The 24,261-nt window shown below is 55.6% G+C and overlaps 1 protein-coding gene across 1 annotated transcript in view; it reads right to left on the reverse strand.

The window, feature by feature from the left end:
- The window catches only part of LOC119971355 (dynein heavy chain 5, axonemal-like), a 461,705-nt gene that overhangs the window by 80,742 nt on the left and 356,702 nt on the right, over positions 1–24,261 (reverse strand). The gene's annotated exons all lie outside the window — the stretch shown is intronic.

Here is a 24,261-nt window from a genome sequence, read left to right on the forward strand (position 1 = left end):
CAGGGGCATTGTGGTTCCCCTAGCAGAGATATCTGAATCATCGACAGCAACAGGTGAGGTGCCTGAAAATTGGAGGGTAACAAAAGTTAAGAAGGACTGCAGGGGAAAGCCTGGGAACTACAGACCGGTGAGCCTAACGTCTATCGTGGATAAGTTGTTTGAAGGTATTCTGAGAAACAGGATTTAGAGAGGCTCAGACTGATTAGGGACAGTCAGCATGGCTTTGTGAGTGGAAAATCATGTCTCTCGAATTTGATTTGAGGTTTTTTGAAGGGATAACCAAGAAGGTAGATGAGAGCAGTGCAGCCAATGTTTTTTTTTATTCGTTCATGGGACGTGGGCATCGCAGGCTGTGCCAGCATTTATTGCACATCCTAATTACCTTTGAGGGGGCAATTAAGAGTTACCACATTGTTCTGGGTCTGGAGTGACATGTAGGCCAGACCAGGTAAGGACAGCAGATTTCCTTCCCTAAAGGATATTAGTGAACCAAATGTTTTTTTTACAACAATCGACAATGGCTTCATGGTCATCATTCGACTTTAATTCCAGATTTTTATTGAAATCGAATTCCACCATCTGCCCTGGTGGGATTTGAACCTGGATCCCCAGAGCATTACTCTGGGTCTCTGGTTTACTAGTCCAGTAACAATACCACTACACCTCCACATAACTGTCTACATGTACTTTAGCAAGGCCTTTGCACGGTACCACATGGTAGGTTATTGTATAAGGTTTAATCTCACAGGATCCAGGGTGAGGTGACCAATTGGATACAAAATTGGCTTGATGACAGAAGGCAAAGCGTGGTTGTAGAGGGTTGTTTTTCAAACTGGAGGCCTGTGACCAGCAGTTTTCCTCAGGGATCAGTGCATGATCCACTGTTATTTGTTATTTATATTGATAATTTGGATGAGAATTTAGAAGGCATGGTTAGTAAGTTTTGCAGATGACACCAAGATTGGTGCTATAGTGGACAGTGAAGAAGATTATCTAGGATTGCAACATCCCGTTCAATTGGGCCAGTGGGCCGAAGAATGGCAGATGGCGTTTAATTTAGATAAATGTGAGGTGATGAATATTGGTAGATCGAATTGGGGCCGGACCTACTCAGTGCATGGTCGGGTATTGGGGAGAGTTATAGAACAAAGAGATCTAAAGAGAACAGTTTCATAGCTCCTTGAAAGTTCTCAAGTTTAGGATTTCATTTCTGTTACATTTTTCAATACATCAGAGATGTATTGGGATTCTCCAATCCCACGGCAGAGTGTTCACGCCGTCGTAAACGCCGTCGTGTTTTACAACGACGTGAATGGGCCGCTCCCACGACTAATTCTGGCCCCTCCAAGGGGCCAGCACGACGCTGGAGCAGTTCGCGCCGGTCCAGCTGCAGATCCCGGCGTGAACCGTGCGTCGCGGGATTCGCGCATGCGCAGTTGCACCAGCGCCAACGCGCCGGCCTATACGCAACATGGTGCAGGACTACAGGGGCTGGCACATAGGAAACGAGGCCACCAGCCAGAGAGGCCAGCCCGCCGATCGGTGAGCCCCGATCGCGGGCCAGGCCACTACGGAGGCCCCCCCCCCCCCCCCCCCCCAGGGTTGGAACCACCCTCCCACTCCCCCCCCCCCCAAAGGCCGCCACCCGACCCTTACACGCCGAGGTCCGGCTGGCCCAGAGCAGGTTAGAATGGCGCCGGCAGGGCTCGGCTCTTATCGTACGGCCGCTCGGCCCATCCGAGATGGAGAATCGGTGGGCCGGCTGCTTAGAGCGACCCGCGACCCGGCAATCACGCCGGCGGCATTGGCGTCAATTCTCTGCTCTGCGGAGAATCGCATGCCGGCCTCAGGGCGGCTTGGTGCAATTTGTGCGGCACGCCGGCGATTCTCCGACCTGGCGCGGGGTCGGAGAATCCCGCCCAGAGAATTTTAATTGAAAAGAAGTAAAAGCCTAATTTCGGGAAAAAATGGATTACAGTTTCAAAGGGACAGTCTCAAGAAAAAAAACATCTTACATCAGCTCCATCAGCCTAAAATCTCCTCAACACAAAGCAACATCAGAATGTATGAATCCTTTTCTTCATCTTATAAATTCCATCTCATCCATCTGTAGCCTGTTCCATTTTGCATGTTAGTATGTGTGTGTGTTTATATGTCATGAGATTCAGTCTCATTACATATAAACTTTTACCTGGGTGAGTGTTTAACAATAGAACAAACTTTTTTATTATTTGTCACCAGAGATTCCCCGAATGAATCTGCTGGGTTAAGCCCATTTGCGTTTGTTTATGACCATGAGGAACGGAGTCCATTAAAATTGATGAAAGATAAGTTTCTAAAACCTGGGGACAAATCCTCAATGTTGGATTACGTGTCCACATTTCTGGAAAGATTCACAGGAGCCTGTCAGGTAGCCCAAGAGCATTTAAAGGTTTCTGGAGCCAGAATGAAGCTGTGGGAAGACATACATGCTGGGTCCAGAACCTTCCAGGCTGGAGATGAGGGGCAGGATTCTCAAAGCCAGCGCCGGTTCGGGGAATCCCCGTTCCCGACGATATTTTGCGCGACACTGGTCCAATGCTGTTTTGCGATTCTGCCAACAAGCGAAACCAGCGTGGTTGTGATCGGCGGCAAGGGGCCTGGAGAATCGCCAGAGGAGGTCCGTTTCGTGATTCTCCAGGGTCCTGGCAATTCTACGGCTCGGATGGGCTGAAGTCGCGACCGCTTGACCACAGGACATGCTGGTGCCGTTCTAACCTGCTTTTAAAAATCGCGAGACAGTCGCTCTGGCTCACGATGCGGAAGCAGGAGGTGAAGGGTCAGCGTGGGGGCACCTGGGGGTGGCGGCTCGGACGTGGTGGGGGGGACGTGGGGGGCGTGAGGGGGTGATGGGGGGAGGGCCTCCAGGTTCGGTGGGTGGTGTGGGGAGGACAGCCCCGCCGGCCGGGAACGGCCCGCCATGGCAGGGCGGTGCCAAAGCCCTGCCGCCATTACGTCAGCCAGGCTGATGGGCACCGACCTTGGGCGCTGGCTGAGTGCAGGCCCCCAGCTGTGTAGATGGGTTCCGCCCAAGCCCCCCCAGGGGGCGGGCCACCCAGCCGGCCGGTAGGTCCAGGGCCATACCCATGCCATCCTCCAGTGAGGGCACTGCCATCCAACTGTGGCGCTATCAGGAAGGACTGGCACCAGGTGTCGGGACACAGAGGGTGCAGCCAGCGGTGGGTGTGCATGCGTGTGTGTGGAGCAAGCGGCCAACCAGGGCGGCCATGTAGTCCATGGCATCTGGTTGTGGAAGGAGCCATGTGCCATGGCTAAACCTGTTGTCTACCCCCCACCCTCTGCAGATCATAATGTTTGGGCACCAGCCAGCGATGTTGGCTGCCGTGGCGGGGGCAGCTGCCCTGCCTGCAGCCCTGTGGCAGTGTCGGCGCAGGCAGCTCCGAGAGGCGGCGGCAGCAGCAGGGGGACGGGCTGCAGAGGGCCAGGTGGCACCCGCTCAGGCTGCAGGGCCGCCAGCCCGACAGGCGCAGGAGGAGGAGGACAACGATGGGGGCGGAGCACAGGATGGGGATACTGATGTGGATGAGGAGGAGATGGTGCCACGGCGCTGGAGGCACCCGATGAGGCCTCGTGTCTACCGGCGCCACATGTCTTTCGAGGACCTGCCGGATAGGGCATGCAGGAGGAGACTCCGGATAAGCCAGGAGACCGTCGCCCATATCTGCCACCTGATGGCACACCTGGCACTGCGTGGAACAGGGGGAGGACATGCTATCCCAGTGGCCATCGAGGTTATGGTGGCCTGAAACTTTATGCCACGGGGTCATTCCAGTGGCCGAGTGGGGACCTGTCAAGCATTTCCCAGGCGTTGGTGCACCGCTGCATCCATGCAGTGACTGGCACCCTGTACGACATCGCGACCTGCTACGTCCAGTTCCCTGTGGATCGCACCCATCAGAATGCCCGGGCAGCGGGCTTCGCTGCCGTGGCCAGGATATCCATGGTACAGGGGGTGATCGATGGGGTGCATGTCACCATGTAGCCATCAGCGGATAACAGGGACATGTTCATGAACAGGAAGGGCTCCTACTCCATGAACATTCAGGTGGTCTGCGACCACCAGATGAAGATCTTGCACGTCTGCGCCTGGTACCCGGGCAGTGTACATGACACGTTTACCCTGGCACAATCGTTCATTCCCACCTTGTTCGAGGGACATCTCCCCCCAGCTGAGGAGCTGGTTGCTGGGCGACAGGGGTTACCCATTTGCATCATGGCTGCTAATGCCAATACGGAGGCCACGGACTGACGCGGAGACCCGCTACAATGAGGCCCATGCAGAGGCCAGGAGAGTGGTCGAGATGTGCTTTGGGCTGCTGAAGATGCGCTTCAGGTGCCTGGACCGTTCTGGAGGGGTCCTCCAGTACCCGTCAGAGAGGGTCGGCCACATCATTGTGGTCGCTGCGTCCTGCACAATATAGCCCAGCAGAGGGGCGATGTGCTGCAGGAGGAGGAGGAGGCAGAGGGGGAGCCGGGGAAAGGGCACAGCTCTCCGGATGAGGGAGGGGGCAATCGACGGGACATGGAGGCCGGATATGGACGGGAGTTGCACGCTGCCACTGGCTTGGCCAGCGAGCAGGGGAGGCGTTGATCGCCGCACGTTTCACCAATTAGGTGGCAGGGGCTCGCAGGGAACGGGCACTGACCCCACTGTATGGCACCACCTCACCAACCCGCACCCCAACCTCTCACAACACCCATGAGACGCACCTCCCCCACTACCCACCACCCTTAGCTCCCACACGACCTCATGCACAACACCCCTCCATTACACAGCTCAACGGGCTGGGCTCACACGGCTGCCTGTGGAAGCGGGTGCGGTCGATGCCATGGAGGATGTTGACAACCCGTTCTATGATGAGCTGTCAACTCCGAATCATTGGACAATGTCTGCAGCCATGACCGGCACCACTCCCTGCTCCTGGACGCGGATGGACTCCTCCACCTGCGTCTGCAGCTGCTGGAAGCCAGCCGTCATCCTGTTGTCTAGTCCCTGGGTGTCTATTAGCTACAGGTCTATGGTTGGGTCTCATAAATCCAGGAACCTGGGAGCCTTCTGGGCGGCAGCTGGTTGCTGGAGCTGGGCTGCCCTCCGACCGTCTGGCCCCTTGGCTGCTCCTACCTCCACCTGCTGTACCGGAGCGGCTGTGTGGTGCGCACCAGCCAGTGTCCCAGAAGCCTCATCACTAAAGGGCCCAACTGAGGTGATAGTCTCTGCGATGGTGGAGGGTGTGGAGACAGCAGTGCCGAGATGTCAAGGTCGTCGTCGGAGCCAAGGTCCAGGGTCTCCTGTGTCAACCCCTGGCCCAATGGTCCCTGAGTCGCCCCTGTCTGCGTGTCACTGTCTGGTCTGACAGTCCTCTGGGTTGCTGTGCGCTGGGTGTCAGCCCTCTGTGTGTCAGCCCTCTGTGTGTCAGCCCTCTGTGTGTCAGTGTCCTGGGTGTCAGTGTCCTGGGCGTCAGTGTCCTGGGCGTCAGTGTCCTGGGCGTCAGTGTCCTGGGCGTCAGCCCTCTGTGTGTCAGTGTCCTGGGCGTCAGTGTCCTGGGCATCAGCCCTCTGTGTGTCAGTGTCCTGGGTGTCAGTGTCCTGGGTGTCAGTGTCCTGGGTGTCAGTGTCCTCGGTGTCAGTGTCCTGTGTGTCAGTGCCCTGTGTTTCAGTGTCCTGGGCGTCAGCCCTCTGTGTGTCAGTGTCCTGGGTGTCAGCCCTCTGTGTGTCAGTGTCCTGGGCGTCAGTGTCCTGGGCGTCAGTGTCCTGGGCGTCAGTGTCCTGGGTGTCAGTGTCCTGGGTGTCAGTGTCCTGGGCATCAGCCCTCTGTGTGTCAGTGTCCTGGGTGTCAGTGTCCTGGGCGTCAGTGTCCTGTGTTTCAGTGTCCTGGGCGTCAGTGTCCTGGGCATCAGCCCTCTGTGTGTCAGTGTCCTGGGCGTCAGCCCTCTGTGTGTCAGTGTCCTGGGCGTCAGCCCTCTGTGTGTCAGTGTCCTGGGTGTCAGTGTCCTGGGTGTCAGTGTCCTGGGTGTCAGTGTCCTGGGTGTCAGTGTCCTGGGCGTCAGTGTCCTGGGTGTCAGCCCTCTGTGTGTCAGTGTCCTGGGTGTCAGTGTCCTGGGTGTCAGTGTCCTGGGTGTCAGTGTCCTGGGCGTCAGTGTCCTGGGTGTCAGTGCCCTGGGTGTCAGCCCTCTGTGTGTCAGTGTCCTGGGTGTCAGTGTCCTGGGTGTCAGTGTCCTGGGTGTCAGTCTCCTGGGCGTCAGTGTCCTGGGTGTCAGTGTCCTGGGGGTCAGTGTCCTGGGTGTCAGTGTCCTGGGTGTCAGTGTCCTGGGTGTCAGTGTCCTGGGTGTCAGTGTCCTGGGTGTCAGTGTCCTGGGCGTCAGCCCTCTGGGTGTCAGTGTCCTGGGTGTCAGTGTCCTGGGTGTCAGTGTCCTGGGTGTCAGTGTCCTGGGCGTCAGCCCTCTGTGTGTCAGTGTCCTGGGTGTCAGTGTCCTGGGTGTCAGTGTCCTGGGCGTCAGTGTCCTGGGCGTCAACCCTCTGTGTGTCAGTGTCCTGGGTGTCAGCCCTCTCTGTGTCAGTGTCCTGGGTGTCAGTGTCCTGGGTGTCAGTGTCCTGGGTGTCAGTGTCCTGGGCGTCAGTGTCCTGGGCGTCAGCCCTCTGTGTGTCAGTGTCCTGGGCGTCAGTGTCCTGGGCATCAGCCCTCTGTGTGTCAGTGTCCTGGGTGTCAGTGTCCTGGGTGTCAGTGTCCTGGGTGTCAGTGTCCTGGGTGTCAGTGTCCTGGGCGTCAGCCCTCTGTGTGTCAGTGTCCTGGGTGTCAGTGTCCTGGGTGTCAGTGTCCTGGGTGTCAGTGTCCTGGGCGTCAGTGTCCTGGGTGTCAGTGCCCTGGGTGTCAGTGTCCTGGGTGTCAGTCTCCTGGGCGTCAGTGTCCTGGGCGTCAGTGCCCTGGGTGTCAGTGTCCTGGGCGTCAGTGGCCTGGGCGTCAGTGTGCTGGGCGTCACTGTCCTGGGCGTCAGCCCTCTGGGCGTCAATGTCCTGGGCGTCAGTGTCCTGGGCGTCAGTGTCCTTGGGTGTCAGCCCTCTGTGTGTCAGTCCTCTGTGTGTCAGTGTCCTGGGTGTCAGTGTCCTGGGCGTCAGTGTCCTGGGCGTCAGTGTCCTGGGCGTCAGCCCTCTGTGTGTCAGTGTCCTGGGTGTCAGCCCTCTCTGTGTCAGTGTCCTGGGTGTCAGTGTCCTGGGTGTCAGTGTCCTGGGCGTCAGTGTCCTGGGCGTCAGCCCTCTGTGTGTCAGTGTCCTGGGCGTCAGTGTCCTGGGCATCAGCCCTCTGTGAGTCAGTGTCCTGGGCGTCAGTATCCTGGGTGTCAGTGTCCTGGGTGTCAGTGTCCTGGGTGTCAGTGTCCTGGGTGTCAGTGTCCTGGGTGTCAGTGTCCTGGGTGTCAGTGTCCTGGGGGTCAGTGTCCTGGGTGTCAGTCTCCTGGGTGTCAGTGTCCTGGGTGTCAGTGTCCTGGGTGTCAGTGTCCTGGGTGTCAGTGTCCTGGGCGTCAGCCCTCTGTGTGTCAGTGTCCTGGGCGTCAGCCCTCTGTGTGTCAGTGTCCTGGGTGTCAGTGTCCTGGGTGTCAGTGTCCTGGGTGTCAGTGTCCTGGGTGTCAGTGTCCTGGGCGTCAGTGTCCTGGGTGTCAGCCCTCTGTGTGTCAGTGTCCTGGGTGTCAGTGTCCTGGGTGTCAGTGTCCTGGGTGTCAGTGTCCTGGGCGTCAGTGTCCTGGGTGTCAGTGCCCTGGGTGTCAGCCCTCTGTGTGTCAGTGTCCTGGGTGTCAGTGTCCTGGGTGTCAGTGTCCTGGGTGTCAGTCTCCTGGGCGTCAGTGTCCTGGGTGTCAGTGTCCTGGGGGTCAGTGTCCTGGGTGTCAGTCTCCTGGGTGTCAGTGTCCTGGGTGTCAGTGTCCTGGGTGTCAGTGTCCTGGGTGTCAGTGTCCTGGGCGTCAGCCCTCTGGGTGTCAGTGTCCTGGGTGTCAGTGTCCTGGGTGTCAGTGTCCTGGGTGTCAGTGTCCTGGGCGTCAGCCCTCTGTGTGTCAGTGTCCTGGGTGTCAGTGTCCTGGGTGTCAGTGTCCTGGGCGTCAGTGTCCTGGGCGTCAACCCTCTGTGTGTCAGTGTCCTGGGTGTCAGCCCTCTCTGTGTCAGTGTCCTGGGTGTCAGTGTCCTGGGCGTCAGTGTCCTGGGCGTCAGCCCTCTGTGTGTCAGTGTCCTGGGCGTCAGTGTCCTGGGCATCAGCCCTCTGTGTGTCAGTGTCCTGGGTGTCAGTGTCCTGGGTGTCAGTGTCCTGGGTGTCAGTGTCCTGGGTGTCAGTGTCCTGGGCGTCAGCCCTCTGTGTGTCAGTGTCCTGGGTGTCAGTGTCCTGGGTGTCAGTGTCCTGGGTGTCAGTGTCCTGGGCGTCAGTGTCCTGGGTGTCAGTGCCCTGGGTGTCAGTGTCCTGGGTGTCAGTCTCCTGGGCGTCAGTGTCCTGGGCGTCAGTGCCCTGGGTGTCAGTGTCCTGGGCGTCAGTGGCCTGGGCGTCAGTGTGCTGGGCGTCACTGTCCTGGGCGTCAGCCCTCTGGGCGTCAATGTCCTGGGCGTCAGTGTCCTGGGCGTCAGTGTCCTTGGGTGTCAGCCCTCTGTGTGTCAGTCCTCTGTGTGTCAGTGTCCTGGGTGTCAGTGTCCTGGGCGTCAGTGTCCTGGGCGTCAGTGTCCTGGGCGTCAGCCCTCTGTGTGTCAGTGTCCTGGGTGTCAGCCCTCTCTGTGTCAGTGTCCTGGGTGTCAGTGTCCTGGGTGTCAGTGTCCTGGGCGTCAGTGTCCTGGGCGTCAGCCCTCTGTGTGTCAGTGTCCTGGGCGTCAGTGTCCTGGGCGTCAGCCCTCTGTGTGTCAGTGTCCTGGGCGTCAGTATCCTGGGTGTCAGTGTCCTGGGTGTCAGTGTCCTGGGTGTCAGTGTCCTGGGTGTCAGTGTCCTGGGTGTCAGTGTCCTGGGTGTCAGTGTCCTGGGGGTCAGTGTCCTGGGTGTCAGTCTCCTGGGTGTCAGTGTCCTGGGTGTCAGTGTCCTGGGTGTCAGTGTCCTGGGTGTCAGTGTCCTGGGCGTCAGCCCTCTGTGTGTCAGTGTCCTGGGCGTCAGCCCTCTGTGTGTCAGTGTCCTGGGTGTCAGTGTCCTGGGTGTCAGTGTCCTGGGTGTCAGTGTCCTGGGTGTCAGTGTCCTGGGCGTCAGTGTCCTGGGTGTCAGCCCTCTGTGTGTCAGTGTCCTGGGTGTCAGTGTCCTGGGTGTCAGTGTCCTGGGTGTCAGTGTCCTGGGCGTCAGTGTCCTGGGTGTCAGTGTCCTGGGTGTCAGCCCTCTGTGTGTCAGTGTCCTGGGTGTCAGTGTCCTGGGTGTCAGTGTCCTGGGTGTCAGTCTCCTGGGCGTCAGTGTCCTGGGTGTCAGTGTCCTGGGGGTCAGTGTCCTGGGTGTCAGTCTCCTGGGTGTCAGTGTCCTGGGTGTCAGTGTCCTGGGTGTCAGTGTCCTGGGTGTCAGTGTCCTGGGCGTCAGCCCTCTGGGTGTCAGTGTCCTGGGTGTCAGTGTCCTGGGTGTCAGTGTCCTGGGTGTCAGTGTCCTGGGCGTCAGCCCTCTGTGTGTCAGTGTCCTGGGTGTCAGTGTCCTGGGTGTCAGTGTCCTGGGCGTCAGTGTCCTGGGCGTCAACCCTCTGTGTGTCAGTGTCCTGGGTGTCAGCCCTCTCTGTGTCAGTGTCCTGGGTGTCAGTGTCCTGGGTGTCAGTGTCCTGGGTGTCAGTGTCCTGGGCGTCAGTGTCCTGGGCGTCAGCCCTCTGTGTGTCAGTGTCCTGGGCGTCAGTGTCCTGGGCATCAGCCCTCTGTGTGTCAGTGTCCTGGGTGTCAGTGTCCTGGGTGTCAGTGTCCTGGGTGTCAGTGTCCTGGGTGTCAGTGTCCTGGGCGTCAGCCCTCTGTGTGTCAGTGTCCTGGGTGTCAGTGTCCTGGGTGTCAGTGTCCTGGGTGTCAGTGTCCTGGGCGTCAGTGTCCTGGGTGTCAGTGCCCTGGGTGTCAGTGTCCTGGGTGTCAGTCTCCTGGGCGTCAGTGTCCTGGGCGTCAGTGCCCTGGGTGTCAGTGTCCTGGGCGTCAGTGGCCTGGGCGTCAGTGTGCTGGGCGTCACTGTCCTGGGCGTCAGCCCTCTGGGCGTCAATGTCCTGGGCGTCAGTGTCCTGGGCGTCAGTGTCCTTGGGTGTCAGCCCTCTGTGTGTCAGTCCTCTGTGTGTCAGTGTCCTGGGTGTCAGTGTCCTGGGCGTCAGTGTCCTGGGCGTCAGTGTCCTGGGCGTCAGCCCTCTGTGTGTCAGTGTCCTGGGTGTCAGCCCTCTCTGTGTCAGTGTCCTGGGTGTCAGTGTCCTGGGTGTCAGTGTCCTGGGCGTCAGTGTCCTGGGCGTCAGCCCTCTGTGTGTCAGTGTCCTGGGCGTCAGTGTCCTGGGCATCAGCCCTCTGTGTGTCAGTGTCCTGGGCGTCAGTATCCTGGGTGTCAGTGTCCTGGGTGTCAGTGTCCTGGGTGTCAGTGTCCTGGGTGTCAGTGTCCTGGGTGTCAGTGTCCTGGGTGTCAGTGTCCTGGGTGTCAGTGTCCTGGGTGTCAGTGTCCTGGGTGTCAGTGTCCTGGGCGTCAGCCCTCTGTGTGTCAGTGTCCTGGGTGTCAGTGTCCTGGGTGTCAGTGTCCTGGGCGTCAGTGTCCTGGGCATCAGCCCTCTGTGTGTCAGTGTCCTGGGTGTCAGTGTCCTGGGTGTCAGTGCCCTGTGGGTCAGTGTCCTGGGCGTCGGTGTCCTGGGCGTCAGTGTCCTGGGCGTCAGTGCCCTGGGCGTCAGTGTCCTGGGCGTCAGTGTCCTGGGTGTCAGTGTCCTGGGCGTCAGTGTCCTGGGTGTCAGTGTCCTGGGTGTCAGTGCCCTGGGTGTCAGTGTCCTGGGCGTCAGTGGCCTGGGCGTCAGTGTGCTGGGCGTCAGTGTCCTGGGCGTCAGCCCTCTGGGCGTCAATGTCCTGGGCGTCAGTGTCCTGGGCGTCAGTGTCCTGGGTGTCAGCCCTCTGTGTGTCAGTCCTCTGTGTGTCAGTGTCCTGGGTGTCAGTGTCCTGGGTGTCAGTGTCCTGGGTGTCAGTGTCCTGGGCGTCAGTGTCCTGGGCGTCAGTGTCCTGGGCGTCAGTGTCCTGGGTGTCAGTGTCCTGGGCATCAGCCCTCTGTGTGTCAGTGTCCTGGGCGTCAGTCCTCTGTGTGTCAGTGTCCTGGTGTCAGTCCTCTGTGTGTCAGTGTCCTGGGCGTCAGTGTCCTGGGCGTCAGTGTCCTGGGTGTCAGTGTCCTGGGCGTCAGTGTCCTGGGCGTCAGCCCTCTGGGCGTCAGTGTCCTGGGCGTCAGTGTCCTGGGTGTCAGCCCTCTGTGTGTCAGTGTCCTGGGCGTCAGTGTCCTGGGTGTCAGCCCTCTGTGTGTCAGTGTCCTGGGCGTCAGTGTCCTGGGCGTCAGCCCTCTGGGCGTCAGTGTCCTGGGCGTCAGTGTCCTGGGTGTCAGCCCTCTGTGTGTCAGTGCCCTGGGTGTCAGTGTCCTGGGTGTCAGTGTCCTGGGTGTCAGCCCTCTGGGTGTCAGCCCTCTGTGTGTCAGTGTCCTGGGTGTCAGCCCTCTGGGTGTCAGCCCTCTGTGTGTCAGTGTCCTGGGTGTCAGTGTCCTGGGCGTCAGCCCTCTGGGTGTCAGTGTCCTGGGTGTCAGTGTCCTGGGTGTCAGTGTCCTGGGCGTCAGTGTCCTGGGCGTCAGTGTCCTGGGCGTCAGTGTCCTGGGTGTCAGTGTCCTGTGTGTCAGTACCCTGTGTTTCAGTGTCCTGGGCGTCAGTGTCCTGGGCGTCAGCCCTCTGTGTGTCAGTGTCCTGGGCGTCAGCCCTCTGTGTGTCAGTGCCCTGTCTGTCAGCCCTCTGGGTGTCAGCCCTCTGTGTGTCAGTGTCCTGGGTGTCAATGTCCTGTGTGTCAGTGTCCTGGGCGTCAGCCCTCTGTGTGTCAGTGTCCTGGGTGTCAGTGTCCTGGGTGTCAGTGTCCTGGGCGTCAGTGTCCTGGGCGTCAGCCCTCTGTGTGTCAGTGTCCTGGGTGTCAGTGTCCTGGGTGTCAGTGTCCTGGGCGTCAGTGTCCTGGGCGTCAGCCCTCTGTGTGTCAGTGTCCTGGGTGTCAGTGTCCTGGGCGTCAGTGTCCTGGGTGTCAGTGCCCTGGGTGTCAGTGTCCTGGGTGTCAGTGCCCTGGGTGTCAGTGTCCTGGGCGTCAGTGTCCTGGGTGTCAGTGTCCTGGGTGTCAGTGTCCTGGGTGTCAGTGTCCTGGGTGTCAGTGTCCTGGGCGTCAGTGGCCTGGGCGTCAGTGTCCTGGGCGTCAGTGTCCTTGGGTGTCAGCCCTCTGTGTGTCAGTCCTCTGTGTGTCAGTGTCCTGGGTGTCAGTGTCCTGGGTGTCAGTGTCCTGGGCGTCAGTGTCCTGGGCGTCAGTGTCCTGGGCGTCAGTGTCCTGGGTGTCAGTGTCCTGGGTGTCAGTGTCCTGTGTGTCAGTGCCCTGTGTTTCAGTGTCCTGGGCGTCATTGTCCTGTGTTTCAGTGTCCTGGGCGTCAGCCCTCTGGGCGTCAGTGTCCTGGGCGTCAGTGTCCTGGGTGTCAGCCCTCTGTGTGTCAGTGCCCTGTGTGTCAGCCCTCTGGGTGTCAGCCCTCTGTGTGTCAGTGTCCTGGGTGTCAGTGTCCTGGGTGTCAGTGTCCTGGGCGTCAGTGTCCTGGGCGTCAGAGTCCTGGGTGTCAGTGTCCTGGGTGTCAGTGTCCTGGGCGTCAGTGTCCTGGGCGTCAGCCCTCTGTGTGTCAGCCCTCTGAGTGTCAGCCCTCTGTGTGTCAGTGTCCTGGGTGTCAATGTCCTGTGTGTCAGTGTCCTGGGCGTCAGCCCTCTGTGTGTCAGTGCCCTGGGTGTCAGTGTCCTGGGTGTCAGTGTCCTGGGCGTCAGTGTCCTGGGCGGCAGCCCTCTGTGTGTCAGTGTCCTGTGTGTCAGTGTCCTGGGCGTCAGTATCCTGGGTGTCAGTGTCCTGTGTGTCAGTGTCCTGGGCGTCAGCCCTCTGTGTGTCAGTGCCCTGGGTGTCAGTGTCCTGGGTGTCAGTGTCCTGGGCGTCAGTGTCCTGGGCGGCAGCCCTCTGTGTGTCAGTGTCCTGTGTGTCAGTGTCCTGGGCGTCAGCCCTCTGTGTGTCAGTGTCCTGGGCGTCAGTATCCTGGGTGTCAGTGTCCTGTGTGTCAGTGTCCTGTGTGTCAGTGTCCTGTGTGTCAGTGCCCTGTGTGTCAGTGCCCTGTGTGTCAGTCCTCTGTGTGTCAGTCCTCTGTGTGTCAGCCCTCTGTGTTTCAGTGTCCTGGGCGTCAGTGCCCTGTGTGTCAGCACTCTGTGTTTCAGTGTCCTGGGTGTCAGTGTCCTGGGCGTCAGCCCTCTGTGTGTCAGTGTCCTGGGTGTCAGTGTCCTGGGCATCAGCCCTCTGTGTGTCAGTGTCCTGGGTGTCAGTGTCCTGGGCGTCAGCCCTCTGTGTGTCAGTGTCCTGGGTGTCAGTGTCCTGGGCATCAGTGTCCTGGGTGTCAGTGCCCTGTGTGTGTCAGCCCTCTGTGTGTCAGTGTCCTGGGTGTCAGTGCCCTGTGTGTGTCAGCCCTCTGTGTGTCAGTGTCCTGGGCGTCCGTGTCCTGGGCGTCAGTGTCCTGGGCGTCAGTGTCCTGGGTGTCAGTCCTCTGGGTGTCAGTCCTCTGGGTGTCAGTCCTCTGGGTGTCAGTGTCCTGGGTGTCAGTGTCCTGGGTGTCAGTGTCCTGGGTGTCAGTGCCCTGTGTGTGTCAGCCCTCTGTGTGTCAGTGTCCTGGGCGTCAGTGTCCTGGGCGTCAGTGTCCTGGGTGTCAGTCCTCTGGGTGTCAGTCCTCTGGGTGTCAGTGTCCTGGGTGTCAGTGTCCTGGGTGTCAGTGTCCTGGGTGTCAGTGTCCTGGGTGTCAGTGCCCTGGGTGGCAGTGCCCTGGGTGTCAGTGTCCTGGGTGCCAGTGTCCTAGGTGTCAGTGTCCTGGGCGTCAGCCCTCTATGTGTCAGTGCCCTGTGTGTCAGTGCCCTGGGTGTCAGTGCCCTGGGTGCCAGTGTCCTGGGTGTCAGTCCTCTATGTGTCAGTGCCCTGTGTGTCAGTGCCCTGGGTGTCAGTGTCCTGGGTGTCAGTGTCCTGGGTGTCAGTGTCCTGGGCGTCAGTGTCCTGGGTGTCAGTGTCCTGTGTGTCAGTACCCTGTGTTTCAGTGTCCTGGGCGTCAGTGTCCTGGGCGTCAGCCCTCTGTGTGTCAGTGTCCTGGGCGTCAGTGCCCTGTCTGTCAGCCCTCTGGGTGTCAGCCCTCTGTGTGTCAGTGTCCTGGGTGTCAATGTCCTGTGTGTCAGTGTCCTGGGCGTCAGCCCTCTGTGTGTCAGTGTCCTGGGTGTCAGTGTCCTGGGTGTCAGTGTCCTGGGCGTCAGTGTCCTGGGCGTCAGCCCTCTGTGTGTCAGTGTCCTGGGTGTCAGTGTCCTGGGTGTCAGTGTCCTGGGCGTCAGTGTCCTGGGCGTCAGCCCTCTGTGTGTCAGTGTCCTGGGTGTCAGTGTCCTGGGCGTCAGTGTCCTGGGTGTCAGTGCCCTGGGTGTCAGTGTCCTGGGTGTCAGTGCCCTGGGTGTCAGTGTCCTGGGCGTCAGTGTCCTGGGTGTCAGTGTCCTGGGTGTCAGTGTCCTGGGTGTCAGTGTCCTGGGTGTCAGTGTCCTGGGCGTCAGTGGCCTGGGCGTCAGTGTCCTGGGCGTCAGTGTCCTTGGGTGTCAGCCCTCTGTGTGTCAGTCCTCTGTGTGTCAGTGTCCTGGGTGTCAGTGTCCTGGGTGTCAGTGTCCTGGGTGTCAGTGTCCTGGGCGTCAGTGTCCTGGGCGTCAGTGTCCTGGGCGTCAGTGTCCTGGGTGTCAGTGTCCTGTGTGTCAGTGTCCTGGGTGTCAGTGTCCTGGGTGTCAGTGTCCTGTGTGTCAGTGCCCTGTGTTTCAGTGTCCTGGGCGTCAGTGTCCTGTGTTTCAGTGTCCTGGGCGTCAGTGTCCTGGGCGTCAGTGTCCTGGGCGTCAGTGTCCTGGGCGTCAGCCCTCTGGGCGTCAGTGTCCTGGGCGTCAGTGTCCTGGGTGTCAGCCCTCTGTGTGTCAGTGCCCTGTGTGTCAGCCCTCTGGGTGTCAGCCCTCTGTGTGTCAGTGTCCTGGGTGTCAGTGTCCTGGGTGTCAGTGTCCTGTGTGTCAGTGTCCTGGGCGTCAGTATCCTGGGTGTCAGTGTCCTGTGTGTCAGTGTCCTGTGTGTCAGTGTCCTGTGTGTCAGTGCCCTGTGTGTCAGTGCCCTGTGTGTCAGTCCTCTGTGTGTCAGTCCTCTGTGTGTCAGCCCTCTGTGTTTCAGTGTCCTGGGCGTCAGTGCCCTGTGTGTCAGCACTCTGTGTTTCAGTGTCCTGGGTGTCAGTGTCCTGGGCGTCAGCCCTCTGTGTGTCAGTGTCCTGGGTGTCAGTGTCCTGGGCATCAGCCCTCTGTGTGTCAGTGTCCTGGGTGTCAGTGTCCTGGGCGTCAGCCCTCTGTGTGTCAGTGTCCTGGGTGTCAGTGTCCTGGGCATCAGTGTCCTGGGTGTCAGTGCCCTGTGTGTGTCAGCCCTCTGTGTGTCAGTGTCCTGGGTGTCAGTGCCCTGTGTGTGTCAGCCCTCTGGTGTGTCAGTGTCCTGGGCGTCCGTGTCCTGGGCGTCAGTGTCCTGGGTGTCAGTCCTCTGGGTGTCAGTCCTCTGGGTGTCAGTCCTCTGGGTGTCAGTGTCCTGGGTGTCAGTGTCCTGGGTGTCAGTGTCCTGGGTGTCAGTGCCCTGTGTGTGTCAGTGTCCTGGGCGTCAGTGTCCTGGGCGTCAGTGTCCTGGGCGTCAGTGTCCTGGGTGTCAGTCCTCTGGGTGTCAGTCCTTGGGTGTCACGTGTCCTGGGTGTCAGTGCTCCTGGGTGTCAGTGTCCTGGGATTTCAGTGTCCTGGTGTCAGTGTCCTGGGGCAGTGTCCTGGGTGTCAGTGTCCTGGGCGTCAGTGTCCTGGGTGTCAGTGTCCTGGGTCAGTGTCTGGGTGTCAGTGTCCTGGGCGTCAGTGTCCTGGGTGCGTGTCCTGGGTGTCAGGGTCCTGGGTGTCAGTGTCCTGGGTGTCAGTGTCCTGGGTGTCAGTGTCCTGGGGTCAGTGTCCTGTGGTGTCAGTGTCCTGGCGTCAGTGTCCTGGGTGTCAGTGTCCTGGGTGTCAGTGTCCTGGTGGTGTGGCCTGTCTGGTGTCAGTGTCCTGGTGTCAGTGTCCTGGGTGTCAGTGTCCTGGGTGTCAGGTCCTGTGTCAGTGTCCTGGGTCAGTGTCCTGGCGTCAGTGTCCTGGGTGTCAGTGGCCTGGGTCAGTGTCCTGGGGGTCAGTGTCCTGTGGCGTCAGTGTCCTGGGTGTCAGTGTCCTGGGTGGGTCAGTCGGTGCACTGTGTGTCAGTGTCCTGTGTGTCAGTGTCCTGGGTGTCAGTGTCCTGGGCGTCAGCCCTCTGTGTGTCAGTGTCCTGGGTGTCAGTGTCCTGGGTGTCAGTGTCCTGGGTGTCAGTGCCCTGGGTGTCAGTGCCCTGGGTGTCAGTGCCCTGGGTGTCAGTGCCCTGGGTGTCAGTGCCCTGGGTGTCAGTGCCCTGGGTGTCAGCCCTCTGTGTGTCAGTCCTCTGTGTGTCAGTGTCCTGGGTGTCAGTGTCCTGGGTGTCAGTTCTCTGTGTGTCAGTATTCTCGTTGTCATGTGCAGCTGGGTCCTGGGTTTCCGTGCCCTGGGTCTCTGTGTCAGCAGAAGGGCTTCCATGGTGTCTGGCCTCCCCGCCGTGGCCTGCATCCCTGAGGGCTACTAGGCCTGGCGCTGGCCAAGGGCGTGCAATGCCAGACGGGCCGGGATCACCAAGGCACAAGACAGCATGTACCGTTAGACAGGCGGACGATGGTGAGAGGGTGCAGTGGGGCATCAGGTCAGGTGGTGCAGTGGGGCACAGGGTGAGGGGGTGCAGTGGGGTATGGGGTGAGGGGGTGCAGTGGGGCACAGGGTGAGGGGGTGCAGTGGGGCACGGGGTGAGGTGGTGCAGTGGGGCATGGGGGGAGGGATGGGATGGGGAGGTGGAGTCAGGCGGGGGAGTCTCACTTGCTGGTTGGCCTCCGACCTGGCAACCAGCAATCTCCCGGTCCTCGGCTCTGCCTGCGGGCCTGAATCACTACTCACAGCGGCCCGTTCACGCCGTCGTAAAATGCTTCTGTTTTTACAACGGCGTCAACACTTAGCCGCTGGATCGGAGAATGCCGCTGGAGGTATTCGTATTGTTGCCGTTGCGAAGCGAACCTCTAAGTGAAATTCGGTGGCCCCTATAAGATGGTTAGGAAAGTAAGTAAGGTAACTTACTTAATCTGTACTCCAAAACGTAGGAAGAAGGGCTGGTTGTGTCATAGACATGTTAAAGAAATACTATTGTAGGGAGGAGGATGGAAAGGGACACATGTGTCAGGTGGTACAAGTAGTGGAAGAAGACAGTAATGAGAAGAGTGAGGTAGGAGAAGAGGTAAGCATAGGAAACGGCAGACAAATAAAGCAATACCCATATCGGCTGAATCCACGAAGGTTGACTCAGTTAGAGACTGAAATGCAGTGCATATTGGATATGTTGCGGAAACAAGTGAACACACTGAGGTCCACAGAATGCCAAGTCGAGTTTAGGATATTAAGGTCCATGTTAGTGGACAACTGTTGCTGGCTGCCCCCAGACTTTTCCAGACCATTTAAAATGGCCACTGATGCCAGTGACCTGGTGGTAGGGACGGTGCTACTACAAGATGATGATGCAGGAATAGAGAGGCCAGTGGGATAGTTTTCAAAAAAACAAATCCATGCCAAATAAAGTATTGAAAAGGAAGCCTTGACACTTGCTACTAGCCCTGAAGTATATGTTGAGCATGACAATAAACAAAACTTAGTTTAAAGGGACCATAATCCACTTGCATTTATTGGAAAGTTTAAAACCCAAAACGCAAGATTATTCCAATGGAGTTTATTATTACACCAGATTAATGTTAAACTTGTACACACCCACAGAAAGAATAATTTGACAGGGGATGCTTTCTCATGGGTGTAAGGGCTGATTAGTTAGAACATAGAACATAGAACATAGAACAGTACAGCACAGAACAGGCCCTTCGGCCCTCGATGTTGTGCCGAGCCATGATCACCCTACTCAAACCCACGTATCCACCCTATATCCATAACCCAACAACCCCCCCCCCCCCCCTTAACCTTACTTTTATTAGGACACTACAGGCAATTTAGCATGGCCAATTCACCTAATCCGCACATCTTTGGACTGTGGGAGGAAACCGGAGCACCCGGAGGAAACCCACGCACACAGGGGGAGGACGTGCAGACTCCACACAGACAGTGACCCAGCCGGGAATCGAACCTGGGACCCTGGAGCTGTGAAGCATTTATGCTAACCACCATGCTACCCTGCTGCCCCTAATGCCCCTAAGTTACCAATGTAGAGATTGGAAAGGGAACTTATACCATGACGATGGATGAATGGATATGTGAAACATTCATACCCTGATGTTTCATTACTTTTAGGGAGGAAGATATGTAAGGATCCTTCCTGTTGATTCCCTTATATCCCACTTCTTTTATCTTGCCATTATCATTTTTGATCCATTGATGTTAAATGGACATATGTCTTTAAGTTGAGCAGAAGTGAGGAACTCAAAAGTTAGAACATAATACACTGTGCTCGCTTTGAACAGCAGTACTCAGTATTTTTGGCACTTGAGAGATTGGAGGGACTCAGTTCGATTGGTTGGCAAAAGGCCAATGAATTGGCCAAAAGCCCGCATTTTGCCTGGCAACAGGTGGTGATTGGGTCCTGCCCGAGTGGGATGGTTTTAAGAGGACGATTGAAAGGACAGTCGGGTCCTGGATGCTCAGAGAAGAAGCTGTGTGAGTATCTTTCTCTCTCTTTCCAGAAAAGCTGCATAGCTGATGTATTTCTGAAACTACAGAAACCTGGATTAATCTACAGTGAAAACCATTACAGACCGAAAGCAGAAACCTTGAACTGAAAGCTTAAACTGAAGGAAGGTGTGCTAGAATACAACCATCTGAAATAAATATTCTTATCCTTTTTACTTTCATTATTATTTTTATGTCCCTCTTTTCCCCTCTGTGTTTGTTTGTCGGGTTAAAGAGGTTTTTTTTAAGGTACTATATAATAGTCAACCAGTTGCATTTGCTGCATATTTAATTATAGTTATTGTTATTAATAAAATTAATTGTGTTTAAATTTACCAACCTGGTGACTATAATCATTGAGCAGTCAAGCGCCAAGGACTTTGGGTGTTTTTCTCAGCATTATTTGTTAATTTCAATTGTGTTGCGACACAAGTGGGGCTGGAACTGACTGCGCAGTAGCCCAAGGGGTCGTAACACAGGACAACATGGCAGCACAGTGGTTAGCACGATTGTTTCACAGCGCCAGGGTACCAGGTTCGATTCCTGGCTTGGGTCACTGTCTATGTGGAGTCTGCATACTCTCCCCGTGTGTGCGTGGATTTCCTCCGGGTGCTCCGGTTTCCTCCCACGGTCCAAAGATGAGCAGGATAGGTGGATTGGCCATGCTAAATTGCCCTTAGTGTCCAAAAAGATTAGGTGGGGTTACTGGGTTACGGGGATAGGGTGGAGGTATGGGGCTTAAGTGGGGTGCTCTTTCTAAGAGCCGGTGAGCCGGTGCAGACTCGATGGGCCCGAATGGCCTCCTTCTGCACTGTAAATTCTATGTAACACTTACTTGTTAACTTATTTGTTTTCTAGGAGGAAGTAGACATAGCTCTTGTGGCTAAAGGGATCAAAGGATCGGGGTGGGGGGGAAAGCAGGAACGGGTCACAGAGTTGGATGATCAGCCATGATCATAGTGAATGGCAGAGAAGGCTTGAAGGGCAGAATGGCCTACCCCTGCTCTGTGTAACTCAGGAGTGGCTGACTTATTTCTTATGCTTTACATATTGTGAAATATTGAATTGAAAAATCACAATTTCCGAAAAATTCTAACTCTCTCATAACCCAAAAGTGGAAAAGAGAGGAAGTTATTCAGCCCTCCAAACTTGGTCATAACAAAGGAGACCAGAAATGAGACCACCAAGTATGGTCTAACCAATGCTCTATACAATTTTATCATAACTTCTCTGTTTTTCAATTCTATCCCTCTAGAAATGAACCCATGTGAATTGCTTGTTTTTTTTTCACAGCTTTATATATTATTTTTAGTAGTGCGCATCTGCGCCCACAGATCCCTTTGTTCCTCAACCACATTTGGGCACTTATTTTTCAAGGATGATGTGGCTTTTAATTCTTCTTGCAAGACCAATCAGTTCATATTGAAGTTCGTCAGCCAATTGCACACCCATTCTGCAAGTTGAAATGAAATGAAATGAAAATCGCTTATTGTCACGAGTAGGCTTCAATGAAGTTACTGTGAAAAGCCCCTAGTCACGTTCATTAATGACTTCCTGTATTTTGTCAGGTTTCCTTTGTATTAACTACACAATTCAATTTGGTGTCATCTGCAAATTTTAAAATTGTACTTGTGATTCCTGAATCCAAATGGTTTACGTGAATGGTGATCAGCAGTAGTCTCAGCAATAATCCTTGTGAAACACCATTTTTTACCTTTTGCCAGGTTGAGCTTTCTCTTTATTGTTTTTAGCCACTTTGCTACTTGTCCCCTAGCCACTTTTCCCAGGAGCAGGAGTGGTGATGCACTGAACCTAAGCTGCTGGTGCATGGTGTAACCCAGTGGAAATCCTGATGCAGCATAGGTTGCTATCAATTGTTCGGTAAGTTTAAATCTCCGATGGGCTTATTTGCGCTGTCCCAGACCACCAGAAATGTATTTTACACTGATCTCAGTGTTGAAAGTTTGAGCTCGATACACATCACTTACCCAGATCTTAGTCGGGAATTGTTAAGACTGTTTAGTGTTTGGTGTAACTCCGTGATAACAATACAACCCAACTCACCACCTCCCAACATTCATCCCAATACCCACAGCCTCTGTTAAAAGTTGATCAAATATGACATGCCCTGTGAAAATCCACGCTGATTGTTTTATATATTTTCAGTGCCAAGGTGATTTCCGACTGCATCTTCGAGAAGAATTCCATTACCTTTCTGACCACCAACTTTAAGTTGATTGGTCAATAAATCCCTGAACTTGGTCGATCTCAATTTTTTAATTTAGGAATCACAATAGTTGTCCACTGATCCTCTGGCACAGTTTCCATTTTAACTGCATGTAAAAGTGCCTGTGCTATCTCTTTATTAACTTCTTTTAATGTGCATAAATGCAAACCATCTGGACCAGGATTTTTATCCTCTCTAAGTTGAATTAGTTTATCACTGATCTTGCCTATTTTTATCTTAAATATCATTATATGTTTTTGTTCGCTTCTTCTAATGTCAGATCCACCACGTTAGCCTCCCAAGTAAACAGCAAGGCAGTGTAATTATTTCATATTTCTGCTTTCCGCTGTGCACTACCACAATACCATTATTGTGTGTATCCCATAGTGGCCAAATCACTATCCTGATTTTTCTTTTGTTATTCAAGTGTATGCCAAATACAATCTCTTTTAATGTTCCTTGATAATTTAATTTTGTAATTTGTGTTTGCCTTTCTAACTGTTTTTTGATGTCTTAACCTTTTCACATTGCCCTTTGTCATTGTCTCCTTTGTTGTCTATTGAATTGGTGCATGCCGTCTCTTTTTAGTTTCAATCTCCGTGTGTACCGTCTACAAGATGCACTGCAGGGACTCACCAAGACTCCTCAGGCAGCACCTTCTAAACATATCTGCTACCTTCTAGAAGGACAAAGGTGGCATTGGAACACTACCACCTGGAAGTTCCCCTTCAAGCCACTCATCATCCTACCTGGAAATATATCGCTGTCCCTTCACTGTTTCTAGGTCAAAATTCTGGACGCCCTCCCTCACAACACTGTGGGTGTACCTACCAATAGACTGGAGCAGTTCAAGAAGGCAGCTCACCATCATCTTCTCAAGGGCATTTAGGGATGAGCAATGAATGCTGGCCTAACCAGAAAAGTTCACATCCCATAAATGAATCCAAAAAAGAGAAACCTGGGGCTGGATTCTCCGACCCCCCGCCGGGTCGGAGAATCGCCGGGGGGGGGGCGGCGTGAATCCCGCCCCCGCTGTCTCCCGAAGTCTCCAGCACCAGAGATTCGGCGGGGTCGGGAATCGTGCCGCGCCTGTCGGCGGGTCCCCCCGGCGATTCTCCGGCCCGCGATGGGCCGAAGTCCCGCTGCTGTAATGCCGGTCCCGCCGGCATGAATCAAAACACCTCCCTTACCGGCGGGACTGGATGTGCGGGCGGGCTCCGGGGACCTGAGGGGGGCGCGGGGCGATCTTGCCCCGGGGGGGTGCCCCCACGGTGGCCTGGCCTGCGATCGGGGCCCACCAATCGGCGGGCGGGCCTGTGCCGTGGGGGCACTCTTTTCCTTCCGCGTTGGCCATAGCCTTCACGCAGCCGCTGATGCACCGGCGCATGCGCCGACTTCCGCCGGCCAGCGCAGTCCCTTTGGCCCCGGCTGGCGTGGCGTCAAAGGCCTTTCCCGCCGGCCGGCGGAGCGCCAACCACTCTGGTGCGGGCCTAGCCCCTCAAGGTTAGTGCTTGGCCCCTAGAGGTGCAGAGAAATCTGCACCTTTGGGGCGGCCCGACGCCGGAGTGGTTCACGCCACTCCATCCCACCGGGACCCCCCGCCCCGCCGGGTAGGGGAGAATCCAGCCCCTGTTCTTTTTACAAGATTGAGCCTCTATGTCATTCCAGTAGTTGTTGTTGAATCTTAACTGCCCTTACAACAGCAAGGCAGTTTTCAGCAGAAAATAATCCAAGTTGACAAATATATTTTTCAATTGTTTACTACATTTCAAGGATTTGGCAATTTTGACTCTTTTTTAATATCGCCATCTGCTGCCCTCCAGTGTGGTGATCGGAGCCAACACAAAGCATGCTGAGGAATGACATAGTATGAATGTCAGGTGAGGCTTGGAAATTAAATTCCTAGTGTGAGAGGAACTCAATTTGTATCCAAGTCCTGAACTGTATTTAACACTCCGGTGATTTCTCATATCATAATTTGATCCTGCAGCCAAGTGGAACTATGCTGGAAAACCCTGATTCTCACAACATGAAAATGCATGGAATGCTGGTCTGCAAATAACAATTAATCAACGTGCAGAATGTAACGTTCCAAACGGTCTGCAATTCCAGAGCAGTGATCAATAAGATGTAGTCGTGTGTGTAAGGTACCAAGGTCAAGTTATTCCTTCTACATGGGATACCAAGGCCCACAAATGCTATAACTACTTCGGCTTAAAAATATAATCTTATATTTGGTTAAGAAGCAAGCAGCTTTCCAAGCTGCAAATGGAGATACTTACAATAAAGACCAGTAAAAGGTAAAGAGCTTGTAGTAGAAGGAAAAGGTGAAACTATATTGAGAATAAGTAGCTTTGTGGCCTTGAGCATAGGAAGCGAGAAATGGACTGGTATACATTTATCAATTGGGCATAAGATTACTTCTTATTTTCCATGCGGGCATTGTTTAATGTGGACACTGTTTGCCACCTTCATATGAAACTACGCAGTGTGATTTGTTACATCCAAGTCTGTCTGCTTTATTGTGCTGGAAACTCCTCACATAAACTCCTGTCTCAGCCCATTATAAAGATTTGTTCAAATATGAATAGCAATTTAAGGATCAGTGGAAACTCAATTGTGAATTACCAATCCATATTACAATAATTTGTGCTTCATTTTACACGAGTAATTCGTTTGGGTAGCTTTAATTAGACAAAACGTGAATGCAATTTTTGCATTATTCCTGGATTAGCAAAGACAATTATTTGTTTTAAATGAGAAGGGGTTCCTGTTCCTGATCATTACAAATGTTGTGATTTCTCATGCAAGGACACGCATGTGTGGACATTGGGTGAGGATATCAATGGGGTGCAGTACCCCTTACCTCCCCATATTTGGATACCCTGCTCATTGACATGGCTTACATATGGTAACTTAATCATAGAATTTACAGTGCAGCAGGAGCTGAATCGACCCATCGAGTCTACACCGGTCCTGGAAAGAGCACCC

The sequence above is a fragment of the Scyliorhinus canicula genome, chromosome 9 (assembly GCF_902713615.1).
Source record: "Scyliorhinus canicula chromosome 9, sScyCan1.1, whole genome shotgun sequence".
NCBI classification, from domain to species: Eukaryota; Metazoa; Chordata; class Chondrichthyes; order Carcharhiniformes; family Scyliorhinidae; genus Scyliorhinus; species Scyliorhinus canicula.